At 39.2% G+C, this 9,599-nt stretch overlaps 1 long non-coding RNA gene across 1 annotated transcript in view; it reads left to right on the forward strand.

Annotated features, from left to right (window-relative positions):
• Positions 1-9,323, forward strand: part of LOC121441637 — a 34,284-nt gene extending 24,961 nt beyond the window's left edge. The window contains exon 7 of the long non-coding RNA XR_005973476.1: positions 9,291-9,323. This is a non-coding gene — a long non-coding RNA (uncharacterized LOC121441637). The remainder of the gene's footprint in view (positions 1-9,290) is intronic.
• The last annotated feature ends 276 nt before the right edge of the window (positions 9,324-9,599 follow it).

Here is a 9,599-nt window from a genome sequence, read left to right on the forward strand (position 1 = left end):
ACCACCCTAATAATCATAACCCCGAATTGGTGTGGCATTGTTTGTGACTTACGCCTTCATTTTGGCACCCAACGTTTGGTTTTAGAACCTCTCCTTTCCCCATTCGCAGCCGCGAGTTCGGCTTGGTGGCCCCAAGTTCGGCTTGGCGGCTGCGGGCTTGGCGGGCGCAAGTTCAGCTTGGCGGCTGTGGGCTTGGCGGGCTCTAGTTCGGCTTGGCGGGAGCCCCTCCTTCCTCAGCCGCCAGCGGCCTTGGACTCCCCAAGTGGATTTAAACTCCACAGGCCCGCGTAGTCTCTGGCCGCGTGGTTTGCTCTTTTCTGAGTCATTTTTAAATCTCCCTTGCAAGTACAGCTCTTAAGTGGCACGAACCAGAGCACGTGGTTGCTGAAAGCTGCAACCCCTCAGGGTGACTCTGTCACGTGGAGGCATAAACGGCTTCCAGATTGCTCTTCTCTACCCCTGGATTCTGGGTTTCTGGTTCCGTCTCAGGAATTGATTTAATTACATTTACTTTGTTGAGAAACTTGCATTTTCCAGTTTTTAACATCTACTAAGGCACTGAAACAGGACCATGTTTTCACCGCGACTATGCAACAGCGCCACCTGCTGGATAATAGGTAATATTGCAGTTTTTGTTTCCAACGCAAATTTTACTGCTTTGTTTTCACTAATACAATGGATTAGTAAATTTATATTTACTAATACAATGAATTACATCATACAAGGTTTATATGATTATGGGGATACCTTAATTTGCTTGTTACTAGCCTTCAGTTTTCTTTTCCATATTCTATCATTAAGGAAGAATATGGCACTCCTAAGAACGATTGAATCTTTACGTACTAATAATGAACAGAAGAATATGGCACTCCTAAGAATGATAGAATCTTTACGAACTAATAATGAACAACTAATTGACAGGATTAAAATTATTGAAAATCAGAGGTTATCTGAACAAGTGGATACTATGACAGACAAAATTGATTCCATATCCAAGGGTATTAGAAAGTTACCTGAAAGGGTTCAGGCTGTTGAATTTGACGTTCAGACTTTATCACAAAGTTTTGATAAGGTAACAGACAGAATGTACCTCCAAGATGGGAATCTACATGATATACTAGAAAAGTTTAAGGAGGACATGTTATCTTTGAAGGAAAAAATTAAAGCTTTGGAATCACAGGTGCAGAATGGGGAGCAAAAAATTAATACCTCAGTGAAATCACAGGAAATATATACAGGTCAGGAGATTCAGGATTTAAGAGAGACAATGATAAAAAGATTTGAAAAGATTGGGGAAATTATTGCAGCTGGTGAACAGAGTAAGGAGGCACAAGGACAGGATACAAGGCCTCCACCAGCTATTAGAATTGGCTTACCCAGGGTTCTAGCGACATACCCTATACTTAATTCTGAAAAAGCATCAACTTCTAAAGGCTCAAAGGGAGTCAGAGAAGCTAGATGGACGCCAATAGCAATGAATGATCTGAAAGAAATTAAGCAAGCTATTGTTAATTTTGGCTTGCACAATGCATATGTAAAGGAAATGATAAGGACTTGGGCTTCTAATGCTAGAGCTATTCCCCATGATTTCCATCAGTTAGTGTCTGCAGTTTTAGATAATGGACCTTCCTTGATGTTTGGAATTTATTTCAGAGAAGAATCCAAACATATGGAACAGCAAGGAAGAGCAAAAGGTATTGAGGTTTCCCAAGATCAAATTCTTGGTGCAGGAGAATATGCTGATCCACAGGTCCAAGCTCTTTATGACGATGAAGTACTGTGTCTATGTCACCAAGCAGCTTTAAATGCTTGGAATAGGATACAAGATCCAGCAAAAAGAGTTGAATCATATACCAGAATTAGGCAGGGACAGAGAGAACCCTTTATTGACTTTTTGCAAAGATTAATTAAGGTTCTGGACATAGGGGTAACAGACCCAGAAGCTAGACGAATACTTCTTGAATCTCTAGCTTTTGAGAATGCAAACATAGAATGCAAAAAGATAATTGGGCCTTTAAAGTCTAGATCAGCACCTATGGATGAATGGATTCAGCATACGATGAATGTTGAGACGTTTAGCTATAATGATGAATCTTGGGTAGGAGAAGCGATTTCCAAAGCAATGAGGAGACATCAAACTGCCAGGTGTTTTAATTGTGGTCAATTAGGACATTTGCAAAGGAATTGCAGGCAAAGAATTTCTAGGAATAATATCTCTTCTGGGAATGACAAAAATAGGAGACCTCGGCCTTCAGGTATATGTAGGAGATGCGGTAAAGGCAGGCATTGGTCCAACGAATGTAGGTCAACAACAGACAGCCGGGGCAATCCGATATCATCGGGAAACTCCTTGGGGGGCCTCTCGCAGGCCCCCAAGCCAACAGTGGCCCAGTCATTCCCAGTCACAGTGGAGAACGTGCCTCACCAAGAAAATTAAAAGCTCCAATTTCTGCTGTAAAAAGTAATACTGGTCTAAATGAAGAATTACGTGTGGAGGATGAGTCAAAAAACCCAATAGGACAGAGTAAACGTATATTTTGGCAGACTTCTATTAATGATCAAAGACCAAAGCTAAGAGTCTGTATAAATGGCACTTTTTTTGAAGGCTTATTAGACACAGGTGCGGATGTAAGTATCATTACCCCAGAATCTTGGCATCCGAATTGGCCTCTTCAAGAGGTAGATGTTCAGTTCCTGGGAATTGGAACCCTATCTCGTGTAAAACAAAGCACAAGATGGGTTGAATGCATAGGGCCCGAAGGGCAAATAGGAAGACTAAGGCCATATATAGCCAATATTGCCATAAATTTATGGGGCCGTGACCTGCTACAGCAATGGAATACCCAGATTAACATTCCTGTATTTCCAGGAACTCATAATTCTGGGAAGGATATGATGAGGTATTATGGAAAAAGGTCACCAGCCATTCAGGCTGTACAAGAACATACAGCAAATACCAAACCTTTAGAGGTACCAACGGCCCTAACTTTAAAATGGCTAACTGACAAGCCAATATGGACCAAACAATGGCCTCTAGCTGAAGATAAACTACAGGCATTGGAACAGCTGGTGCAAGAGCAACTAGATGCTCACCATATTGAAGAATCAACCAGCCCTTGGAATTCTCCTGTGTTTGTTGTAAAAAAGAAATCTGGTAGATGGAGAATGGTGACAGATCTAAGAGCTGTCAACAAAGTAATTCAATCTATGGGCCCACTACAATCTGGAATTCCTTTGCCTTCTCTGTTACCAAAAGGATGGCCTCTTATAGTTATTGATTTGACAGATTGTTTTTTCACTATACCATTACAAGAAAATGATAGAGAAAAATTTGCCTTCACAGTTCCTACTTATAATAATTCTCAGCCTAATAGGAGATATCAATGGACTATCCTCCCACAGGGTATGCTCAATAGTCCTACATTTTGCCAATATTTTGTAAGTAAGCCATTGGAAATAATTTGTAAACAATTCCCCAAGTCCATAATTTATTATTACATGGATGACATCTTGTTTTCTGATTCAAATAAAGATACTTTAGAAAGGATGTTTGAAGAAGTAAAGAAAGTCTTGCCTAGGTGGGTATTACAAATTGCCTCTGAAAAGATTCAAAGAGGAAATTCTATTAATTACCTAGGTTACAGAATAGGGTTAGAGAAAATTAAAACGCAAAAGCACAAATTAGGAGAGACCGGTTAAAGACCCTTAATGACTTCGAAAGATTGTTAGGAGACATTTCCAGTCTACGACCAGCTGTTGGGATAACACCTGATCTAACAGTTCATTTAAACGAAACCTTAGATGGTGATAAAGATTTGAATAGTCCAAGAAAACTGACAGCTGAAGCAGAAAAGGTACTGATAATGATTGAAGAAAAATTACAGGAGGCACATGTGGATAGAGTGAACCCAAATCTTAGCTGCATCCTAGTCATATTGCCTTCCAGAATTTCTCCTACAGGGATTCTAATGCAGAGGGAAGATATTATTTTAGAGTGGATATTTATACCTAATAAACCAAGTAAAAAATTAAAAACTTATGTGGAAAAGGTCTCTGAATTAATTATAAAAGGTAAGCTGAGACTTCGTCAACTAGCAGGAATAGACCCAGCAGAAATTATAGTGCCTTTTACTACTGAAGAAATAAAAAAGTTATGGGAAGACAATGAACCGTGGCAAAGAGCTTGTGCTAACTTTTTGGGAGAAATTAATAGCAACTATCCCAAAAGTGATAGACTTAATCTCATAAAAAGAACTTCTTGGATTCTTCCTAGAATTGTACGTGATGCTCCAATAACTGGAGCCCGTACGTTCTATACTGATGCAAATAAATCAGGGAAAGCAGGTTACAAGTCAGATGAATTGAGTAAGGTGGAACAAAGCCCTTATAATTCTGTCCAGAAGGCAGAATTATATGCCATTCTTATGGTGCTAAGGGATTTTAAAGAACCTCTTAATATAGTTACAGATTCACAATATGCAGAAAGAGTTATCTTGCATATTGAAACCGCTGAATTTATACCAGATGACACAGAGTTGACTTCATTGTTTATCCAGGTACAAGACATAATCAGGAACAGGCTTTGTCCGATATACATAACACACATCCGGTCCCATACAGGTCTGCCTGGTCCTCTAGCCCAAGGCAATGCTGAGATTGATCAATTATTGATTGGAAGTGTGTTGCAGGCCTCGGAATTTCATAAGAAGCATCATGTCAATAGTAAAGGCCTAAAGAAAGAATTTTCCATTACTTGGCAACAAGCTAAGTACATTATAAAGAGATGCCCTACTTGTTCTTTCTATAATCAAACACCGTTGCCTGCAGGGAGTAACCCAAAGGGTACTAAGAGAAATGAAATCTGGCAGATGGATGTGTTCCACTTTATGGAATTTGGTAAATTAAAATCTGTACACCACACCATAGACACGTATTCAGGTTTTCAATGGGCTACTGCCCTGAGCTAATCATACATTTATTGGAAGTTATGGCCATCATGGGTATACCTGCGCAAATAAAGACAGGTAATGGTCCAGCATATGTATCTAAGAAAATGAAACGCTTTTTTGATTATTATAATATAAAACACATTACAGGTATACCAAATAATCCTACAGGTCAGGCAGTTATAGAAAGATCAAATCGTACTATAAAGGATATGCTGAACAAACAGAAAGGGACTGAAAATACCCCCAGAAATAGATTACATAATGCTTTATTAACCTTGAATTTTCTTAACGCTAATGAGAAAGGAACGACAGCAGCAGAAAGACATTGGATAATGGAAAAGTCTGCTGAACTAAATCAACCGATTTATTTCAAAGATGTGCTGACCTCTCAGTGGAAGCCAGGAGATGTGCTACGTTGGGGAAGGGGTTTTGCTCTTGTTTCCACAGGAGAAGAAAAATTGTGGATACCATCAAAATTAATAAAGTTTCGATTTGAAGAGGAGAAACCTCTTGGAAAGGAGAAATGACAACTCATCCACAACGATGATATTCATACAGGTGGTAAGAAAAACATATAGAATGGGGGCAGGGTTCTGTTCTTATCTCCACAGGAAAACACTCATCTTTGAGAAATTCAAGGGACCCTGGATGTTTGGATACTGACAGATGGAAAAATACCTGCCCAATAGGAAATATCAAGACAACTGAATGGGTTGTGTAAGTAATATTAAACCATATTTCTAAATTTATAAAGCTGGTTTTGAAGTTGGACTCTGGCTCAGTCCCTCTCCAATTCCAAGCCTGTTAGTAAGAGAAAAACCCAGAGTTTCTGGAGTTTCTGTCTCATGTCAAGAACCATGATATGGGACAGAAAGAAATATGAGTTTAGAAAACATCTTTGCTTTTCTTCATATCTATCATACTTTTCATTGAATATATCTATCATGTCTTTCATTGAATATATATATATATGTCTATATATGTCTATATGATTAATGTTTAAGTTTTTCATAATGAACAATGAGTTTTTCCTGAAGTGACATTTGAAGTTTCCAGGAAGAAGATGGGGCCCCATAACAGCAACTCCACCTGGTTGATATGACGTCATAATACTGATAGCGCTACTACAAGACCTGCTTTGGGTACCAGCTGCACAAGACAGTTCCAACTTGGTTAGCTGAAAATGGTGCACATCTTATACAACATTTTGGCCAGACCTGCACAAAATACTCAGAGACTATTGGCAATTTTAAAAGACATTGATCTTGAAATTTAACCATCATTTCACTTTCACAGGATCCCCCAGAAAGAACGTCGCCCCCATGACAGCTGGAAGTAATTCTAGAGGACGACGTCCCCTTTCCCAATAAAACTTGCCCTTGGGTTTAGGGACATCATTTAGGGGTCGATTATAATTAGTATACGATTGAGGGTTGGGGGAGGAATTTTATACGCTCAGGGATCATTTTGAAAGAAAAAAAAGAGGGATGATGGGATAAAAGATTTGTAATTGTGAGTTACTGTTTTTAGACAAATACATTGGTATAGATTCTTGTATATTGATACAAAGTTAAATTATATTGACTATTGTACGCATGCATGTTTCTACCTCTGTTTAAAACATTTTTTATGTATTGACATATATTGTATTGATATATATATATATATTGTATATATTTACCATATTGCAGTGTACATTTCTACCTCTGATTAAGATACTTATATAATGATTGTGTATTGATATATATTTACCTACTGCAATGTATATTTGTACATTGTTTATATTTGGAGGTCCTTGTCGTCATTTGTTTCACAGTCGTTTATTGTCTTAGTCTTTAAGTTAGATAGATATTGAGAATTATATAGACTAATAGTCATCTAAGTTTGTCATTTATAATAGACTAATCAGGTTCTTTATATATAGAGAGATTATACTCAGTATAGATAGATAATCTTCAACTTCTTCAAAGAGCTGTAGAAAATGGCCTTTAATCTAACTCAAAGTTTTGTGGTTGTGAGACACAATTGCTCCTGGCAACACCACTCTATTCCCGAGAGAATGTTGAGCACCAAAGACACTCCACCTGGAGCCTTTCTTTTTGGCAGAACTGGCGTTTGGGCAAAGAAATGCCCATACCTCAACAACTGACAAAGATACAGAGCATGCATCAGTGGATAAAACAGGGCTGTCATATCCTGCCAAGACAGGGTAAGATAGTTTTGAAAAGTTGCTTGCCTTTGAAAATGGTATGTCAGTTATGTTAGGCCTTAGCCAAAGTTGGTTGCTTCAACGCTGCTAACGTGATTTTGGGTGATTGCCCAGGTAGCCAGTTGTCTCTGTGATTTGTTGCATGTTTTGGAAGTTGTTTTACTGAACTTCCTAATTACCCAGGTAACATTATTTCCCTTCTCAGATCTTTGATGGGGTTGAAGACTATATAAATGTAGTTACTTTCTCTCATGACTTGGCCAAGTTATTTATTATACAAGACCTAAGCTAGTTAGAATAGGATATTTGTACTTATTGTATATAATTTCATAGTAGGTTTAGAACTCTCTTATTTAAACAAAAGAGGGAGGTGTTGCGGGAGGTCCTCCCACTCCTCCAGCCTATCACCGCTGAGGTACCAGCCCACTGGGGCGTGGTTTCTCTCCCTTTAAAAAAGCGGCCACTTCCCTCTCCTCGCTCTCTTCACTTCCTGCTCCACCGGGGACTAGACTCCTTTCCTGGTTGCGTAGAGGGCTGTTGCCTGGGACAGTGATCTGTAAGTTTTTTCCCCTTTAAATAAATACCACCCTAATAATCATAACCCCGAATTGGTGTGGCATTGTTTGTGACTTACGCCTTCAAACCAGTGTGTGCGTATGTATGTTGTAAGTATGCATTGATGTATGTGTGTGTGTATATATATATATATATACATATATACACACATATATACACACACACATATATATATATATATATATATATGTAAGATTTTTCTGTTTTGTTTTTAAATTTTCTGAGTTCATTATGAGATAGAAACTCCAAATGTAATTAAATTTACTTTGGTGACCCTCTACTGCTGGGCATGAAGCCCGGCTTCAAGAGTAGTTTGATTTCTCAGTGTCCTTCCTTGAGGAAAGCTAATTTTGCATTTCTAACTGGCTGTCAATGGGAAATAGTTTTGGGGTTAGGGTTGGAATTGTGTCATCTTCTCCTTTCAGCTCCAGGACCCCATCTTGAGCAGTGCCATGTAGGCCTTGTGCATGCTGCCTCAGTGTGTGAGTTGATATGTGTTGTAGCCATGTTGTGTCCAGAAGGCCTCAGTGGCATCCTCCATCCCTTCTGACTCTTAAACCACTCTATCCATCTTCTCTCCTGAGAGCTCCTGAGCCCTGGGGGGCGGGGGGGAGTTTCCTGGAGACTTTGTTCTTTTTCTCCTTCCTTCCTTCCTTCCTTCCTTCCTTCCTTCCTTCCTTCTTTCTTAAGGTTGAGTATTTTAAAGTTTGTTACTTTCTGCATATTATATGACTGTTGGTCTCTGTTTTTGTGGGCATATGGTGCAGGAAGAAGCTTTTCTGTTGTTGACTGAGTAAGGTTCTGATCTTCAGTTGTCTTATCCCTCAAGGGAAGAATTTCTAAGGAGAGACAGGCCCCACCCTAGAGGCTGGGATAGGGAATTGGATGTGCTGTGGTATGCTCAGTGGCAGGAAACAAATCTACTTACTACTTTGAGGTGGCAACTTAAATTAAGAAAAGATTCAGAGATGCCTGCACCAACATACCTGGCTTTAAATTGAAGAAAAGCCTTTCAAACTTTGTATAGTTTTGAAGAAAACTTTTCACAAATTCATACTAAATAATAGTTACAAAATTTGAGAATGTTCTACTTAAAGTAGTGCACAATTTCATTTTGCAAATTTTCTCCCTACTTTCCTTGATATCCATGCCTCCATTGACATTAAAACTGTGTGTTACTGTCACCTCTAAAATTGTCCCAAAAAGAAAGGTATGAGTAGCAATGCATAACATGGTTCAATTTTGACGGAAGATTATTAGATATTTAGTGTGATTTATAGGACAAAAGTTTATAGATCCAACTCTTTGATCTGTCTGAGTGGAACTTATCATCCTTTTAATATATGTGTCACTCCAAATACTATGGACCATTAAACCTTGAGTCCTAGGTAGGTCATCACAGAGGGGTTGTCAACCTCCAGCTGCACATGCAAGTCCTGTAGCCTGGATCAGGATGTGGGTTGTTCCCAGGGAATCTGTGAAGTGAATCTGGCAGAGAACCAGCCTTCCTGGCTTCTAGATATGATTGATTGGCTGCATTTTCTTATTCTTCCTAGAACTGGAGCCTAAGATTTAACGTCGAACACCAGACAGTCCTACACCAGCATATGCAGTAGAGGTAGAATCGGCTGGAGAGGAGGAAACTCAAGGCTTGATCACTGACTGGCCACTGACTGCTTCAAAACAGAGGAGGCCTGAGAAGGTGGGCACCTCAGCTCTCCATCTCCTTCCCCTTTCCCTCCTGCTTCCATCAGTTTCCATGTACTTTCCTTCTTCCCTTCTTTGGATTTTTGTCTTTAGTGTTTTGATGGTGGTTCCTGATGAAGGAACAGAGCTACTAGCTGTGGCACTAAGATAAAATTAAA

The sequence above is a fragment of the Microtus oregoni genome, unplaced genomic scaffold (assembly GCF_018167655.1).
Source record: "Microtus oregoni isolate MIOR12 unplaced genomic scaffold, Mior012 000080F_ref0000499, whole genome shotgun sequence".
NCBI classification, from domain to species: domain Eukaryota; kingdom Metazoa; phylum Chordata; class Mammalia; order Rodentia; family Cricetidae; genus Microtus; species Microtus oregoni.